Genomic DNA, 17121 nt, shown 5'->3' on the forward strand with positions numbered 1-17121 from the left:
CAATCAGTACAAAAAATTACCTAGAAATATAAGCTATTTCCGAATGTAGCAAACCAAATAACTTCATAATTAAAAACAAGATGTAAACAAATATAATGATAGATAAAAGGTATAGTTTCATTTGATAATCCAGAAAACACAGTTATATTTCTTTCAGAAATGAAGATAACCCAGACAAACTAGGAAAAAAAGGAGGGAACCCTGTCCTCCCTCATGAAAGTCTCGAAAAACTTGCAGTATCTTCAAATATGCAAAGGTACTGAAAGCTTCAAATTTTCCATAACAACTAGAGGATATGAATTGTGAGAAATCAATGGTGCAGACAGCAAGAAAATTGAAGATTTTGCACTGTGGCAAAGATTCCTGCATGTCCTAGAGAGAAAGGATAATTATTGCTTGTAATAGAAATATTACAAATACTAGTGTAAAAATGCACATTGTATTAGAAATCAGTATAAAAAGATACATGTTTTTGGTGATATCCATCAAAGTCTAAGCACTAGGAAGCCAGAAGATACTGAAGAAGCAGAGTTACCAGGAGGATGTAACAGATGCTGAATGGAGCAGCATCCAGTGTGCTGAGTCAGCAGTGGGACAAGGAGATTTTTGAAAGTTCATCCAAGATATCAGTGTTCTTGGTTGTGAGCAAATGGATTTTGACTTGCAAGTGCTGACCAAAGTTTTGCTGTCTGCTTTCTTGAGGGAGCTGGCCAGAATCACTCAAGCAAACTCTGAGCTTGTGAATTGCTAAGACACACTGTAGGATGCAGACCTTATTATCCCCCAGCCACCAAAAGCAGGCTTCAGTAGTCCAGTCACGAACATTTCCCATCACTGTGGGCACTGCAGGGTGTCCCAGTGGTGACCAGCTGCTGTTTCCAAAGCCTGTGGCTCTATCCGAGGCCTCACGTCACATAGGATCATAGAATGGTTTGGGTTGGAAGAGACCTTAAAGACCATCTATTTCCAACGTCTCTGCCATGTACAGGGGACATCTTCCACTGGACTGGATTGTTCAAATCTCCATCCAATCTGGCCTTGAACACTTCCAGAGATGGGGCATCCATGACATCTGCTGAGCCCATGCAGATATTTTGAGCAAACAGAGGAAAATTACTCTGAATTGCTGGGAAAAAAACATGAACACTTTTTGTAGGCTCTGAAGCATCCTTGATACATTTGCCCGTGGTAGGTTAGGGATTATCATGCTGTGAAGCCTGCCATGTGTATCTCAGCTTCATCAGGCTCTCAGAGGCCAAGAGGGAGTAGGAGGGAATCTGAAGGGGGAAGATGGGCCCTGTTCTACTTCCTCTGGCTCAGAACCAGGGCAGCTGGCACATGAATGCAAAACAGCTGTTATAGGATGAAGGTATACATATGCCTGCAAATGTGCACACAAATGGAATTTTGCTTATAGGATGAAAGCTCTTGTGTTTCCCTTTATGACAAAAGGTTCTTCAGCACACGAGACTATTACTCTTCATTTGTTATTCACCATTTATCCATTTAAAACTTTTCAGTTCTGTAGTCAGGCAATAGAAACACTGTGGCATAATGGCTCAGTTACATCATTTGAATAATGAATTGTTGAGGTTTACCAGACATCAGCAGGTTCCTCCACACTATCTACCAACGACTTATAAATACAAGCCACATTTGCAGAAATCCCTGCTGATTCAAAACTATTTTCAAATAGGAGTTGGCACATTCCTCAGATTATGTATTCCCAGTAAATAATTTATTCAGCTTCAGCACCTGGCAAACAACAGAAGACATTATTAAGAAGTCATCAGAAGAACTGTAATGACTCAAAAACTCACTTGTTTTTACTGGAAATAAGATGAAGCGACCTAAGAGATATTGGGTAGCCAAAGATATCGTTACTTGCTGAAAGGTATTTGTTTAACCAGCAACAATGACTTGCAATTCGATAGCATTTCTCACAAAATAACCACTCAGAGAATTGCAATGAGCTATATCTCTGGGCTGACCAGCAAAGAAAAACAATGAGCAGCTCAGTGGTGTTTTATCAAATAAAAGGAAGGGACCCAGCTGGCAGAAGCAATTTTAATTTCTGATTGAGAGTTGGAACCCATATTGACATTTTCACTGTGTTAGCTAGACAAGTAACTAAGAGACTACACAACTAAGTAAAATGTACTTCACCCTCTATCTTTGCCCACCTTCTCTCTCACCTATAAAAGTACAGAAGCACAAACCTGAAAATACAAGTTGTAACTTTTCCAGTAAAAGCATCACAGACAAATCACTAAGGAAGGGGTTTTGTTGTGCTTATGAGACAACAACAAATATTTTCAGAATTTTCCTAGGGACTGAAGAAAACCAGACTGGAAGAGGTTTAGAGGTCATTCAGCTCATCACGATGTACAAGGCAGGATTGGCTCTGTCTCTGCCAACCTGGTATATGCTTGTCTGCTCTTAAAAGCTTTCAGTGATGAAGAAGCCCCAGGTTCCCAGTAGTCTACTCCAGACTTCAGCTTGCTGCACGGGTAGCAAATGTAGTCTAATGTTTAAGTTAAATCTCCCTTGTTGGAATTTAAGGTAATTACTTCATCTTTGTAATGGATATGGATTACATTTGACTGCCTTTGGTGCAGTTCTGATTTACATATTTGGAGATTATTTGGTCTCACTTCAGTAACTTCTCTAATTCCTTCTGTCCAACACAGTTCTTTCAGCCTTACCACAAAGTTCATGGTTTTAGGTTTCAGAGAACATTTTCCAGGGTAGTAAACTTTTAGCTCAGTCAGCTTATTATAGAGAAAAAAACGTATTACACAATGTTCTCACACTTCCAGTTCTGTCCTGCAATAAATGCCTTCCTAGAGAAGTGTATTAGCAAATTTCCTCACATAGCCCCAGCAAGCAGTCCTGATCTGAATTTTTTGCAGAGGTACCATTTCAGTCCTGGGAGTAAGCTGCTGATGCCCTCAAGTGCTGTTTGCTGTGGCAGTGCCAGGGCACTGCAGGAATGACTTTAGTTTCATTGTTCAGAGAGTAGTGAGTGATGCAGAGTAATGAGACATGACACTGAATAAATTGATGGAATGAGATACAACAGAAAGCGTTGGACTGAGCCCTACAGAAGAGACCTTTGTGTTGGTTAATCTGAACCTTTAATTTAATTAGATCTACGTGCAATGACAGCAGGGCATGAGGGCACAGTCAGTCTCTGAGCTACTTTCTGGGAGACACTGTTCTCCCAAGATGAAATAAAATACTGGAAAAAGGTCTTTTATATGCTGCAAGTTTTTATATTACACTTTTTATTACTCTTATATATACTGTTCCTAATAAGTACAGGACCTCACTCTGGGAAGCAGTAGAGGACAACTCTCAGCCTAGGAATAAATGAGAATATTGCCTTGATTTGTCAGAGGAACAGAAATAAAGGGTGGCATTTGATCCAATCATTATAAAGCCCAAAATAGACACTAACATCTGAGTTCAAAAGAGTGACAAGCAGTTGCATCTGTGCATCAGCCAGCATGGCCAGGCCCTGGCTCTGCCTTGGGACAGCAGGGACACTTGCTGCTCATGTTCAAACCACAGGTTGCCAGCAGCTACTAAAGGCAGCCCTGCCTGCAAGGCAGGCTGAAGCAGTTGTCTCTGGTGTTGGACTTCAAGCCCATAGCAAGCACTGAAAGGGATCACACAGGGTCACACAGTACCTACCACACCTGAGTAATGGGTCAGTAACTGAAAATCAGACAACCATTCCTTATATCCACTCCTTTTTTCTCCCCACTCACCCAAAGATAATGTGGCCAACTGCTACTGTAAATCATGCTGTAATTATCTTTTTACTTCCATTTAAAGAAAGGGTTTTAAAAATTAAAATCAAGCCTTACATTTTTGTGTACAGCAGAGAGACACCTCCACTGCACTGGTGGGAATTTGGAACAGCTCTGAGGCTGTCCTTCCCAATACCTTCTGGACCTGAACTACAGCGCTAGACAGATGTGGTACCATGCCTGTAGAGTGATGGGTAAAAGGAGATGCAAACAAGCAATGCCAGTTTACCACCATATCTTGATTGCAGTAATGTCAGAAGCATCCTACTTCATTGATTTTGAAATCAAAGTCAAAAAATATGCAATGATGCTTTGTTGATACAGGGTAGAAAAAGAGCTTCTCCTCTGCTAATCCTCATTTGTGGTCCAGGTCAGGCCCAGACCTAATATCCTACACTGCCACATGGCCAATGTGCTCAATCAAATTCCTCTGAAAAGCAGGTTTGCATTTCTGCTGAGCTGATCTTGGCTGACCAGAGGGATGGAAGAGAAGTGGTCATGTGAAGGGAGTGCAGAAAAAAGGGATAAAACCCAACACTACCCAATTAAAGAGACCCTGGATCTATAAGGCAGGGAAAAATCAAGAAGAGATCTTTACCACCACCTAGGAGATGTTCACATCCAGAGAGTAGCTTCTTTCCTTAAAACAAAAGCGAGCACATAGTCTGTACGTGAATCCAAACAGATGTGAAGCATTTGGATTAGAGGTTTTAGTTTGGATCTGTCTTTCATTTGCTCCTTATATTGCTCTTGAAACAACTCAGCTGAATCTGACAGGATGGAATTTGGTCTTGCTAGTGTTGCATTTGATCCTTTCAGCTCACACCTTTCAAACCTTCACAGACATGCCTGCTTTCCCTCCCAAGACACCCTGTATGCAAGGCTTGTATTGAAATACAGTGCCTCTGGAGCATTTGAGCAGAACCTGTTTGCAGAAATGCGTCAGCAGGCAAGATGCACAGCTCTCACATTATCCTGGTAAAGCCTCTTTCTGAACTGTAGCACAGATTTCACATGAACCAAAACATAAGAATACAACAGCTTCAACCCCAGCTCTTCCCATCATAAAGCAGGCCAGGGTAGGTGAATTGCCCTTTTAATCTTTTCTGTGCACCCATCTCTACAGCAATCAAGCATAATTTCTCATTCTTTTTCAAATTCTCTTCAGTTTATATAGAGTTTCTGCTCTTGCAGATCCTTGGCCTCTGTAGTTACTACTTAGCATGTCTTAAGTTTTATTTCAGTTTGTTATTCTCTGCTCAAATTTTCAGCACAGTCTAGATCCCTTTGTAGCATTTATTATCTCCATTTATTCTCTGCTACTTTCATTATTATGCAGCTTCCTCTCTCTTAAAGATCATTAAGGAAAATATTCAATGAAATTGGATCAAATAAAATCCCATACAAGCTTCTCAATAATTTAATCCATTTGGATTCATTAAAGCACATATTTTTATTTTCATATTAGGCCATGATCTTCATAATAAAGATAATCCAAAGCACTTTTAACTGCAAAAATCCAGAACATACTGCAAGAAATTATTTAAATCCAAATATATTGCATTTATCACTCATTTATTCACTAAGTTTACAACAGCTTAAAAATCAATGAGATTGCAAGTCTTGTGTATTGTAAATCTAGATAACTAATTGTTCATAGGTCTATTATTGTCTAAATGTGTCATGAAAGCAATTAAATTCCCATTTTCTGCCAGGTCTGGTTTTATCACCAAACAGAGAGATCTAATTAGCATAAAACAAGATGGATTCAATAATTTAGGAAGGATGTCATAACAAATCTTCATCACCCAGGTTGCTATACCACACCCTTCACTGATGTCTCTGAGCACATTGGTAAGAGGATCTGTTCATTCACATTTAAATCACAAAATGCAAATATGTCAGGATACTCATTGATGTTAATGTGAACTTGCAGCTCTGTAAAGAAGAATCACAGAATAAGCAATTGCAAAAAGAGTCTCTGCACAAGACAGAACACTTGAGCACATGTGCAATAGGGTCATAAAAAAGCAAGTACCTGCTGCAAATGACCAAAAAAAAGGGAAGAAGAAACAATTAGAAATCTAATGACAAAAAAACTTAATCAACAGCCAAGCAGTGCTACAGAACATATGGCTGAAGTCTTCATTTCAGGCAAAATTGGAAGCATTCAGACACTCTGGCATACTCTGCAAGTGTCCATAACTCAGAGATATTCTCTATTGCGCTTCACAAGGGCCACCTAAAGGCCTTCTCAGTCCAACTCTTTTCAGCACCAGAGGCACCCTTTTTCCCCACTGCCCCACCAAGACAACAGGTGAATGATGCATTCTCGTGACCTCATCCCAGCCCTGCTGGGGCAGGAGAAGTGGAGGCAGCAGCAGCAGCAGCATGTCCTTGGGGTCTGAAAGTCTGGCTGGGGCAAGAGAGGGGAGGGAACACATTAGGTTTGGAGAGGGTCCTTGGTGTCAGAGAAATAGCATTTTACCTGGTAATGAATAGGTTCTGCTAATACAATAATACAATCTGTTTATATGCTACATAAAAAATTTCATATCTTTAAAAGAAAAGCTTCTTTGAACAGTTGTGAGACTTGGCCAGACCAAACATTTCTGTCATTCCCCATAGATGTCCATCCTTCCTTCAGGTCCAGACAGGAACTGCACATCAAGAGAGGACAGAAGTTCAAAATTTAGCAGTGGTCTCGGGAAGTCAGACAGAAATCCAGGACTGAGCAAAATAGACTTTCCACAATATAAGCAACAGGAGGCATCAGGGAGGGATGAGATATGCATTCAGAATGGTTTTTTATTCTGAAGGTACTCTTTCCTGAAAATGCATTGGTCCTATACAACAATTACAAGGCTTTAAGGATGTCACATTACTACTATTATTGCCTGATGAAAAAGAATTGCACATTTGAATTAAGTTTGACCTACTGAGGTAATCATGGGTTGATACACAAAAGACTGCAACTCTGGGATGAGCTGAGGGAGGATCGCCTGGTTCCACAGCATGAAAGGACAGAGCTGGCTGGAATAGGTGTGTCATGCGCTGACCATCAGATACAGTACAATGTCATGTATTTGACTCTCACTAGACAGATACTACCGTTTCGGGCCAGAAGTTCACTCAGCTTCCCAATAAATTAAACCAAAGGGACCTTACAATGGCCTAAAGCATCTGTAGTCACTTACCGTAGCATTAATTTCAGCAGTCAGCTGTAGAGGAAAAATAGAAATCGCTCCATATAAGTAGAAGCTCTTACCTAGCATTTTCACTACATCCTGTGCTGCTCAAATCACAGGCAGTGGAAAGTACCATGACCCAGAAAAAGAACCATGAACCATGGGCTGTGCACAAATCACTCTCTGGATCATTGCAGTTACAGGGTCCAGTACAGCAGAGAGTAAAATTAGCTAAACATTATCATCAGTAAATAAAGAGCCCAAATACCAGTACAAGAGCCTTAGTACAACACCTATAAATTGCTGTTCCAGAAAAATACCACAGAGTAAGCATAAAAATAACTGAGCATGGTTTTGCTGAGCTCACTCAATCATATTGCCCTAGCACAGCAAAAAAAGAAGTAAAATTAAATCTGTTTGCAAATCCTCCAACACATTGCGTAGAAGCATGTCTGTAGCAAGTGATTTGCCTACAACTAGAACCTAGCGCAGAAATTCCATCTTCTAAGCTGGATTTGGGTAGCAACACAATTTATGTTCAGGTGTATCATGCAACAGCAGGAAAATGTTTAATTTTTTTTTTATTATTTTTTTGAATAAAGGACCAGGTGCTTTTCTGTGATGCCACAAACAAGAGGACATAAAACAGAGGAAATGTTTGCCAACTGATTTTTCAGCATCACTCGAGTCCAGTTGAGACAGAGATAACTGGACTGTCCACTTTCCCTCCCTATTTTAGCACATGAAATTTGACAAGAAAAGAGGAAATGGCCTCCGATTGCACCAGGGTAGGTATAGATTAGTTAGAATTAGATATTAGGAAATGTTTTTTCACAGAAAGGATTATGAAGCATTGGAACAGACTACCCAGGCAAGTGGTGGGGTCATCATCTCTGGAGGTGTACAAAAAAATGTGGATATGGCACTTGAGGCCATCGTTTAATAGTGAACATGGTGGTGGTGCTGGGTTGACAGTTGGAACTGATTATCTTAAAGGTGCTTTCTAATGTTAATGATTCTATGATGCTAAACTGTATTGGTGCCCAGATGCAAAAATTAAAACCACTGAGGAAAATACACATTTTTGTATTTTTCTAATCTATTGCTATGTCCAGCCTAATTTCAGAATTCTGGGGCAGTTGAATTTATTTTGTTTAAAACTATCTTAATCTCTGTAACTGCTCTGGTAATTTTTGCAGGAAGATTCAGAGATCTATTTCTTATTTCTATGTTTCCTCTTGTATAATAAAACAAGAGACTTCTTATTGATCATGGAGTGCCTTTCCAAATCTAGTGCAATAAAGACATCTCTCAGCAAAGGAGACACTTTTCCCTTTTCTCTTATCTAAATAGCCTCTCTAACACTTATCTTTATTGAGTATTAGCTGCTCATCGTTGCCTTTCTGTTCATTTCTCTTTCTAAACTCTGGGCAGGTGTGCTCTCTGCAGCTTGGTTGCCATTTCAGTCACTGGGCCCATTGGGCATGTTATGTCAATACAGTGATATTTGCAGTCTGCTCTACCTGTGTATGTTTCATTGAACAATTTGATACCAATTGCACAAGTTAGGCCTCCATGCCTTATGAATGTTTTATTCTCCGTCACCCCCCAAGTGACATAACTTTTGGTTTACAGAGTGAATATATACAGACATTTTTGCTATACTATCCAGTGGAATAAAGAGAAGGAATGGTGTACTGGCTAAAACAGTAAGAAAAGTGGCCTTTTGGAGAAGTGAGTTTAATTCTTAGCTCTGTTAAAACCATTCTGTGGCTTTATCTGCCCTGCCCAGGAGCATGTGGTGCAGAGGTCCTTCATTTACTGATCCTTAATCAAGCTAATTCCTAAAGAAACCTTCAGAGTTGGCTCAGAATAATGATTGTACTCTACTTGCAGACCTTTGTTGCTGCATCATGCCACACTGAGCAGCTGAAGGTGCAGCTGAAGTGTCCTGTCACACTTTCTCTGAGTCCCATATTCACACGGGATTCTTCACAAGTAAGGAAACCCATTTTTACTGTGAGGGTGAGCAAGTACTTGCATAAGTTGTCCAGGGAGTTTGTATAGTCTCCATCCTTGAAGACATACAAAAGCCATCTCACATGATCTTGGGCACCTGGCTTTAGATGGACCTGCTTGAGCACTAGATGACTTTTAGAGGTCTGTTCAACCTCAAACATTCTGTGATTCACTGAGGAGCCACTAGATATCCACCTTAAGGTAAAGGCAACTCCTCTCCAGGCTCTAAGGATTTGATGAACTAGATCTCCATCAATTGTAACAGGAGCTTAGATACCCTCCAAACATGCCAACACCTGAATGTATGTGTTTGAATCTGGTGCTGAAATTCAACTCATGTATCTCAGTAAGATGGTGACAATACACTGTCCATTTCTAACAGAATCGTTGTTAGAGAAAACTGTTTAGTATTGGAAGAGTTGTATAGATACTACTGCTAAAGGAGTTCATGACATTTACCTGACAATGACTAATAGCTGAAGTCCCATAATTTCTAACTAATTCTGAACAATGGAGGGGGTCAGGTTGTCAAATACACATATGCAAGGCCAACCAATATATGTAAGTATTGGTGGGAAGTGGAACAGACTGTAATCCTACTTCCATAATATCAGAAGGGGTCAAGACAAACTGAATCTTATCTAAAACCAGACAAAGTGTGACTAAGTGACCAAGTATGACAAGTCATACTTGGGCCCTTAGACAGATGGAATGAAGTCAATGGGAGGCTTAAAAATGCAGCTCAGTGAGCATCAGTGTGCAGCCTGAGCAAGTCTTGTGTCAGCAGTGCTATCTCCTTTTATTTTTTAGATCTTCTCCAAAGATTAATACTGCTCTATTAATTAACTAATATATGAGCAGATGTTAACTTATTCAGAAGTGCCAGACATCTCTTTTGTTTTTCACTTCAGAGTCAGAAGTGTCTAGATTGTTTTTTTCAGAGCATGAGCAGGGTTTGAAAGCTTAGGGGTGCAATTGTCACTGGCTCGAACTGCAACTGTGTGGTTAAATCTCCAAACTGGGCTTCAAAAATGGCCCTCAAGGCAGGGCTGTATTCTGCCACTTCTGTGCATATGAAAAAGGCAGCATTCACAGAGTGCTGCAGAATATGAACATAGCTAATTAACACTGCCTCATTAATCTCATCTAGCTGAGAGAAGAGACTCATTCTTGTCACACTTTCAAGTGATCATAGAATCATAGAATAATTTAGGCTGGAAAAGACCTTTTAGATTATTGAGTCTAACCATAAATCTAACACTGTTGGGTCAACTACTAAACCATGTCCCCAAGTGCCACATCTACATGTCTTTTAAATATGTATCGTGACTCCACCACTTCCCTGGACAGTCTATTCCAGTGCTCAATAATCCTGATGTCCAACCTTAACCTCCCCTGGTGCAACTTGAGGCCATTTGCTCTTGTCCTGTCTCTTGTTACCTGGGAGAAGAGACCAACCTCCACCTGGCTACAACTACTTCAGGTGGTTGTAGAGAGCAATAAGGTTCCCTCTGAGCCTTCTTTTCTCCAGGTTAAACACCCCCAGCTCCCTCAGCCATTCATCATAAGACTTGTGCTCCAGACCTTTCCCCAGTTCTGTTTCTCTTCTCTGGACATGCTCCAGCACCTCAATATCTTTCTTGTAGTGAGTGGCTCAAAACTGGACATGGAATTCAAAGTGCAGCCTCACCAGTGCTGAGTACAGGGGGACAACCACTGCCCTGATCCTACTCGCCACACTATTGCTGATACAAGACACTGGCCTTCAGTACATGTCATCAAAAGGGGACTAAAGACACAGGGTTTGAAAGGCTGTGACTGATGTAAGCTGAAGCCCCAGAATCAAATGCAAGTCATAGAAAAATGAAAATCTAAAGCTTACTGAATAGATGAAAGGAAGAAAACTTTGCAGGCATCACACTAACAAGGCTGCATTTTGTAAATTGCTGTCACTTTGGTCTGAAAGGATTAGGGCTGATTCCTCACTTCAAGGAATGACAGTACCACAGAGCTCTATTTTGTTGGATGATTTCTGAAAAAAAGTCTTTTCCTCTAATCAAGCACTGCTGTAAACAGCAGTCTCTGACCTACCACTTCTACAGTTTGAATACAAATCTCCACATGCAGATCTGAAATACTGTGTGGAGTTTACCTCATTTCTTGTTCCTTTATACAGTGTTCCACACAAAAAAAAGAAAAAAAAAATATATAAAAGACCAAGCATGCAATAACTTGGCACAAAGTACTCTATTACAATTCCGTCTTCCCATGACTTCTATTTGTGCTGCTGAGAGAAGAATTGTCAAACATGAGTTTTGATAGGTAACTGTCCAAAGTGTCCTACAAAGTTTTTAACTCTAGCGCAGAGAACCTTTGAAATCAATGCAAATACTGCTGCTCTATTCCCACAGGCTGCATACTTGTACTGGATGCATTCAGGTTGAGACCTGCAATTAAAACCCAGTTTCTTTAAAAAGTACAGCAGTTTTAACATTTTGATATGAGCTGTGCCTCTTCCCGAAAGGAGAGATAAAAGCAAGGTTCCAAAGAAAGACTTCTCTTTCCTAAAAGTGTTGTATCACTCTGTGGTAGTTGCACTGCTCAGACTCCAAAAGCAGTACATGAATTCTACCTAATAAAGTTTTCCCTTTGGAGTTTTGTAAACTGTGCTGTGTGTTTCTGTAAAAACCCAGTTCATAATTCAAGAATTTGCTACATGCCACTGCTGTCTACATATCTTTGCAAAACAATTGGGCATCATCTGATGATCCTCACAGCTGCAATAAACAGATATGTGAATGAGGAACATTCCTTGGCCTAAACCCACAATTGAATACACCTGAATATAAGGAATTTCTATTTGCTCAGGCATTAGATGAACTTCCCTTGATTTTTTTACTAGCCAACCAAGGACAGAAAAAAGATAAGGAAAAACAAAAAATCAGCTCACGCTGAACCACATGTCACTTCCAGAGACCTAAAAAACTAAGGCTGCATCTGACTCTCTTGACTCACAAACCAGCTGTCAAATCGATTCCCAGAGGCTGGCCCAGATACAGCACAACAAAAACCAGTAACTAGCAGAGGCCCATCAATTCTCAATCAAGATTTTCCCTAATCTGGCATCAGTCACAGAATATCATTTTTATTATCTCAATTATCAATATGTTCTGGAACTCCTAAAGCTATGTCCAGAGATTTTCAAGTGTTTTTTATCTTGCTGTAATATTGAGCTGCTGCAATATACAGAAGATGAATGAGCTCTTCCTAATAACATTTTCTCTCTGACCTTTAGCCAGCAAAAGTAAGACCACGCTCAGTATAACTTTGTTTTTCCCAATTTATGAATCTGTAGTGGTTTTTAGAAATGCCACCCAGATATGTGTTTGAAATGCAGGGTGCAGTCATGTTCAGGAAAGCACAGCATGCCAGTGTTCAAGATCCCAAGATAGTATCAAAATTTTTTTATGAAGCAAACTCCAGACTAATGAAATCTTGAAAGACATCCCCTCTCTCCTAAAACATAGAATATACCCCATCTTCCAAAAGGCTAGGGAAGAGAAAGGCGTTTGGTACTCAACACTTTTTTATAATGTCTGGACTAATAAAAGTCGGGCTTCAATCTAAATTTTTGGGATTTAATTTATGTTACAGTAGAACTAAAATGTATTAGTTACTAATGAAACCCACAAGACAAGTCAGTTCTTGCCCTTAAGCATTAGAAAACTTTTCTTTTTAAAGAAACTTTGGAATTATTACCATATAACTGCTTGTTGCATACAAAGCTACTGGGAATCTGCTGGTGGAAGCAGAGACCACTGTCAGGAGCATGAGGCATTGAGTTGTGCTGGCTGCTGGTTTATTTCCCAGTAGAATTTAATCTTTAAAGCTCTCTTTTGCCAAACACCTGCACATTCAAATGATTACTTTTATATCATCTTCCTGCATTCCCTCAACAGCCAGAGCTCCCTCAGTCTTGCCCTTCTAAATCTGAATGGAGCTGGAAATATCCCCTGATTGGGGCACAAAACCCCAGGTAAGCTTTATGAAAGAATAATAACAACACCAACAAAAACTCCCGATGGATGCTTGAAATAAACTGAAACAGTCTGTCCTGATCTCTAATTTTTTATATATGTCATGTTGTTCCTGAACTTTCAATCCTAGAGAGTTAAATCCAGTGGTGATCAGACAGCATAGGTATTGGACTTAAATGAGCTAAGCTCTCAGAAAGAGTGCTAGCCATATGCCACAGAGACACAGCCTGGTTCCACCTTACTGCCTTTTCTGAAATAGTTCCTCAGGGTCACTTGGACCTCCTTGCTTCAGTGACACCCCAGTCTTTCTAAACTAGCCTTTGCTCATGGTGATCCAGCATTCCTTGCTGGATACTACACAGTGCAGCCAAGCAACCAGTGAGGTATCACAGGTATGTCAGCATCCTGAAATAATCCTCTCACATCTCTTTTATGATCACCCACAGTAAATTCCCAAAAACCAGAGTTCTTGTCCAGGGAATCATACCTCTCTTATCCAAGGCTGTTTATTTGTGCAAAAGATGTCTCCCCAAATGTCTCCGAGTCAATAATAAGAAATATCAACATTTTTGGCAATATCTTATGTGTGTAGTAGGAGAAGGGGCACATGAGCACTGGTTGCCAGAGAACATGGAGGTCTCACAGTTTTGTTAAAGGGCACTGTTCATACAGCTGATTACGACAGAACAAAAATTGGAGAAATGAAGAGCAATGCCTTGTCGCAGAAGTAAGTTCGATACAGACTGGTGTTCACTGAACAATTAAAGATGATTACTCATCTAATTCGAGAACATAATACTTTATGACACATAATTTTGAGAATTACAGCAGGGAATGTAAAAAAATCTGAAAGAAGGAATCCAGAATATCGTAGCTACAATGGGGAATTATCATTTTTACAGAATGGGCTCCGTTACTGTATGTTAACACTTCAGGCCTTGATTTGATTTGCTAGAATTACATGTGCTTAACCTCCTGTAATATCCAAACTGTTTCATTGACTTCTTACTAACAAAGCATGCCAAATTCATTTTAGTAGGGAAATTAAAAGATGACAGACCATGTCTGCATCCAACCTGGACAATCAGCTGCCTTCACCTAATCTCCTATCTCCAGAACATTTTCTTGTATTATTCAGAATAAAAATACACAACCAATACTTTCTAGTTAACTACACTTGCTTAACCTGCTGGAGAACTGTGAGAGATGTCTAGACCCCATATCCACTGTAGTCAATTTACAACCTTTCATTGACTTCAGGCAGGCTTCGGGTATAAGGTAATGTTCCTGTCTTAGAAAATGTGGATCCTCTGGAGAGAACTGCTACAGAACAAGTCTTGAAAAGAGAATCATGCAGGGCTCTATGAGCTTCAAATTTTGAAGTGTTTTCTCTTATGTATAAATATTTTTTAAGTGAATTTATCAGAATAAAAAAACAGAATATCTGAAAGTTTTTGGCACCTTAAAGTCCTAGCTGCTCACAAACCAAACCAAACAAACCAACTAACCAACCAACCAAACAAACAAATGAAAAAACAAAATTAAAAAAAACAGTCATCATTGTTCCAACATTAACTTGAAAGAAGCAGACAGTTCCTTTTCACCCATGGTACCATCAGCAGTTAAAAAAACACTGAGGATGCCTTGCTACGTTAATAACCAGAGCAGGAATTCCAAAAACAGTCTCAGAAAGAAGCTAAAGGTGGCAGACAGGCCTTCCTTATAGTTTGAGGAAATAGGGAATGATAGGGGATAAGAGTATGTTAAAGGAGGTGGGAACAGGAAAGCTCACCTTCATAGGAGTTGACCACCAGCCACAAGTCCATCCAAATATAACCTGTGGAGAATCCTTGAGGTCTGAGGTATGATCAAATTCTTTTAAAAAATGCAACAAGATGTGAAAGAAAATTCTCTTTTTTTAGGTAACTTCTACTGGATCCCTAACCAAAGGAAAACAGAGACAGCTGGACGGTAATAGCAACCCTCTAAAAGGTAAGAGAGAAAGAACATCTGCTAGCAGGGACTTGAGTGAAAAAGGACCTGTCTGTGAATAGACATAAAATATTAATATTCCCATATCCAAGTCCCTCTAGACAATGGAAGAAACAAAGAGCAAACCTAGAACAAACAAGAATTTTGCAACAGATCTCTCTTCTCTGAAATTTAAACCCATATTTCACAGCATGTCATGATTCACAGGATGCTGCTTTGCTGTTGCACTTCCCAAGAGAAAGCATAACACACAGCCCTGGCGACTGTGACAGTACCAGTCCCTGAGGACAAAGGACTAGATTTTAATGCACTGATTTTCTGTTGGTTGCTTGCTAACTTGTTTTTGTTGCCCTGTGTAATTTTATTTGTGTCTATAATATATGTATGCATTACAATTAAGTGTCCAGCTCAGCAGAGACCTCAGTAAGCCACTGAACACACTCACAAAAAGGCTGATGGACCCCCGACACTTTGCTGACGCATGCTTTGCGTGCGTGCCACGTTTTCTCATGGTGGCTACCTTCCCTTGGAGAGGAAAATAACTGTCACTTTAAAGCAATTTTAACACACAGATATACTAGAGGAATAGAATTCCTGGTGACAGAAGTCTGCCACTGGCATCATACTGTATAAAGCTTTTTCAAACCACACCAAGCTCCATTTCAGAAGAAAGTGTTGTACACTGGTAGGAAGGCTCTTCCAGGACTTGACTGCTGTAATGATGGGGAGACACCTTTCTTTTTCTAGCTTGATTTTGGTCCTGGCCCAGTTATATACCTTCAGTTCTCATATAATTTTGTCTCTTTTCAGAAAATCCCTATTATTCACCTTAGCATTTCCATAGACAGCAGCTGTATTGCCTCCAGCCTCCATTTAGCTAAGCTAAACAAGAGAAGCTCCTTTAGTTTTTCCTGATGTTCTTCCCTCTCATTACCCACAGTAATCCTTCTGCTGACTTTTTCAAGTCCAAAGGAAGAGCTGCACAAGTAGTCCCAGACACATTCAGAAAAAGCCCTTGCAATAAATGTCACCATTTCTCCAGTGGAAATAGGGGGATATTCCCTTTTACATACCTGCAGTGCTGCTAGCATCACACTTAGACCAGTCAATAGACCAAAGAGTTTTCTCTGGAAAATAAGCCCAATCCTCAGCTCACAGAACAGCTGGCTCAGGTGGCTGCTTTTTCCTGCAGTGCCTCCTCTTGAAGGGACTCAAGCAGGACATAGAGCAAAACCATTCTGCAACAGGAATTAATCCTATATAGTAAGCTAAACTTGATGGCAAATGTACTCAGCTGCTGGATATCAGGCCTGTGTTATCTACCTGCAGCAAAATCCACATTGCCAAATTTTTCTGAGTCTCTATTCACCCCAAGGTTCGATGCGCACTCAGACCTGCCGACATCTTGCATCCTCTCCCAGCACGAGCTAATGAGCAATTTCAGAGATACTGACTAAATTTGCATCCATACAAGCGAAGATTTACATCACACATGCTAGCTAAGCTGGAAAATTTGCAGTGCAACGCTTCTGACAGTAGAGAACAAAGCTATGATAAAGCATCAATGTCTGGGTAGGCCTGCAAATACAACTAGAAGACATCAGCATCACAGCTGATACGAGTGACTGCACATCCACAGCCACTCCTCAGCACTTGCCTACAAGCTGGCAAAAGCTTTATAACACTGCACGTGTACTTCCTTTTTGCAGTGTGACAGAAAACATCGTGTAACTTGCTGGCAGAAGCTTGAGTCATCAAAAACAGGGAAGACTGAAGCTCGGCTGCAGTGGAAATCCAGTGTTCCCTGGGCAGGAGCACCACCACACTCTGGTAGGCCCAACAGGGCAAATGAATTGGAAGGGAGATGAGGCTCAATGTCAGACATCCTGCCAAACTCCCTGTGCTGCCTGCTAGCAGCTTTTGCATATGTGCTGAAATATACAGTCGAAGATCTTGCAGATGTGCAAGGCTCTTCCCAGACTATTTGAGAGGAGAAAAATGCTACTGTTGCTGTTCCTGCATTTGGCCAAGGGATGAATCTACACACATCAAAAGTCCAAGAAAGAAATG

This window comes from Chiroxiphia lanceolata, chromosome 2, assembly GCF_009829145.1.
Source record: "Chiroxiphia lanceolata isolate bChiLan1 chromosome 2, bChiLan1.pri, whole genome shotgun sequence".
In the NCBI taxonomy this organism is placed as follows: Eukaryota; Metazoa; Chordata; class Aves; order Passeriformes; family Pipridae; genus Chiroxiphia; species Chiroxiphia lanceolata.